This window comes from Penaeus monodon, chromosome 15 (genome assembly GCF_015228065.2).
Source record: "Penaeus monodon isolate SGIC_2016 chromosome 15, NSTDA_Pmon_1, whole genome shotgun sequence".
Lineage (NCBI taxonomy): Eukaryota > Metazoa > Arthropoda > Malacostraca > Decapoda > Penaeidae > Penaeus > Penaeus monodon.
In genome coordinates, this window is record NC_051400.1 from 1,666,519 (window position 1) to 1,669,626 (window position 3,108).

Genomic DNA, 3,108 nt, shown 5'->3' on the forward strand with positions numbered 1-3,108 from the left:
GAGTGTGCGTGCGTCCCGTGAAATTGAAATATGTGTGTGTGCGTAGATATGATATGCAATATAGATTCATATAAAACTCACGCACGGAGACCATAAAGCTTGACAGAAATCAGAAACCATTATCTCGGCCTGCAATTAATCAGCAGACAGTGCTAGTGGGAAGCGCAGCAAGAGAATTTTCAGCACAATTGCACCCCGTAAGAAGACCGCAGACAGTTACCTGGTGCAGTCGCTTAAGGTAAGATGTCGGAGGCGTGTGTTAAGGGCTTCAGGAGAACACGATAGAAAATTTTAGACTATTTATCGGCTTCGGGAGAACACGATAGATATTTTGACGTATGCTACCGGCTTCAGGAGAAACACGATAGATAGTTTAGACGTGTGGTTACCGGTTTTCGGGAGAACACTATAGATAGTTTAGACGTGTGTTACCGGCTTGGGGAGAACACTATAGATAGTTTAGATGTGTGTTACCGGTTCAAGAGAACACGATAGATAGTTTAGACGTTTCACTCGTTTATCAAAACTAGCGACTCCCAAATAAAATAATTGGGACAAGTGCAGAAAAAAAAAGATTCGATAGTCAAGACTAAAGAAAATTCAGGGTTACTTTAAGGGCTCGGGTGCACACGCTTTGGGGCAGGTCTTTCTGTGGCGGGAGATGGGGCGGGAAACCTTGTGATTAAAGAGCTATTAGCGTATAAGTAACGGTGCGGCACAAGAGCGAGGGGGACGGATCCCTGAGGCAAGGGGGACGTCGGGAATGGGGAAAATTTACCGTGACAAATGTAAAAAAAAAGGTATGAATGAGAAGTCAGGGGGAAGTTATTTTAAACAGTAAAGTACAGAATTATATATGAATACAGGCTCTAAGTATAAAAATTTTAGGAGCTTCTACATTTACAAATACATGTTGGTCAGATTAATAAACTTCATGAATAATACTAGAAGTGATAATGTTTCTAGAATATGTGCTACAGATACACATATCTCGGCAAAACATATTAAAAGTATGAATATCCTCCAAAAACGCATTAGATGTATTAACCCGTTTCGATGTAGATGTACTCGGAACGCTCTGTGAAGATAGTCATTCTGGGTTTATACTGCAAGACTGGAGAGTCGAGTGTTACATAAGGAGGGGACCACTCTGCTAAGCACGTCACTCGGTAGGGTGAGGTTGGTTTAAGGATTCAATGGCAGATTAAAAAGGTTTAAAGGGATTTTTTGCGTGGCCTGGTAAGCGTGGAAGTAGTCGGAAATTAAATTAATATAACATAACATGATCAGTGAAGGGACCTGAGATAAGACGATCTCCAGTGAGGTCGGGCAGCGAGTTCTGACGAGAGAAGTGCTTTCAGAGGAAGAGAAAGTGGACAGCAAGTGTGTAAAACTGGGGACATCACTACTAGCACCGAACTTTAAGACTTTGCAGAAGCTGACGATGCGTTAACGTTGAGAAGAAAAGAGGGACAGGCGGGGGGTTTTGGGACGGTGTACTGTATATGAGGTTTTAGGTAAATTTGGGAGTAGGAAATGAGGAGTTAATAACAGTTTCGTTGACCAAGGCCCTGTGCATTCATACAATGAGGATTTGGGGATGCAAGTGGGGCATTTAGAACCAAAACGTCTCGATTTCTGTGATATAAAAGGAGGGAAATTAAGGAAATAGAAAGGGACGTGATGTGAATACTTTGTAGACCGTATCGGATAGCAAAAGGGGTAAGAATGGTAGGTTCGAACACCATTAAAATTTTTAAAATTTAAATCCTTTCCCCACCAACAAAAAACAAAAACAAATTGGCCTTCCTTTTCACGGCCTTGAATAACCATTTGGGGGAGCCGCCCCCCAAAAGCAGAGGAAAAATTCCGACGATGTTCTCTCCCCCTTTTTGATGAACTGCCCCTGCTAAAGGGGTTTGCAAGAAAATGGGGGCCCCCAGGAGTCAATTTGAAAGGCCTTGGTGGGGCAAGTTTTTTGTTAGGCGCTTACGCCTTTCAAAATCCTTGTTTTTTCCCCAGTGCCTTGTAACACAACCCGGGGTAGCGAACTTTTCCAAGGCTTATCCTTGGTTTGGATGGGAGGGGGGCCAGGGCATTTTGATGAGGGCTAACGGGTTTTTATTTTTTCCCCGGGGGAAAACGTGGGGGGAAACGCTCAAAAAAAGTGCAAACAACCCATCTTGAAAGGAAATTGTGGAGGCTTCTTTTAATACCCGGGCATTTAGCTTTTTGTAGGTAACTAGAAAAACCCTTCCCCCGCCGTCCGGGGTAAGAAATAGCCGGGGGGTGGAAAAAAAAAGTAGGGCGGAAAAAGGCTTCAGTTTTCTCCTTTTGGTTTTGGGCCCAAAACGTTTTTTCCAGGAAAAGAGGCACCTCAACTTTTCAGGTCCCACAAGCCCCCTTTTAGGAACAAAGGGTTTTGGTAAAATCTAAAACTGGGGTGGCCCCTGATTCCCCAGAATTTCCTTACTGAGGAAGCAAAATCCGGGGGGTGGTGCCCTGGCAAAAAATCCCACGGAGGGCTCACAAAAGCGGGGTTTTAGTCTTTGGGAAAAGAATCGGGCGGAATTTTCCCCAGGACCCAAAAAGTGTCCGGAAGTCCGGATTCTTGTTTTTTCCCCTTTTTAGAGTCCTATAAATTTTTGGGGAGTTTTTCCTTTACGAGGGACCAAACAAAGTCGTTGCCCCAAACTGCCCTCCACAATAACGTCGGAGTTCCACCTTTTTGGATGCCGGGTTTGGGGGTCTCCAAATTTTCCCGGTTTTTAAGGGGATCAATGTTTTCAAAAAGGGTTGTTTTTCTTTAAAATTGTTTGAATTTGTTTTCCCCTCAAGGATCCATTTTTTTTTTTCCCAAAAGGGAGAGGGCCCCCAAATTTGGGGGGGGAACCCAAATGTTTGGCCTAAACACGGGTGGGCCTTTAAAAATTCTTCCCTGGTTTGTTGGGGGTTTCCCTTTCGTTCCCTTCCCAAAAGGTCGTTTCTTTCCCGGCCTGCGGGAAATGTTTGTTCCTCGGTTTTCCTTTTTTTTTGGGGTGCTGGTCGAAAAGGGTTTTTTCAGGGGATTAAAAAAGTCGGGGGGTTTTCCTTTTAAATAAAATAAAA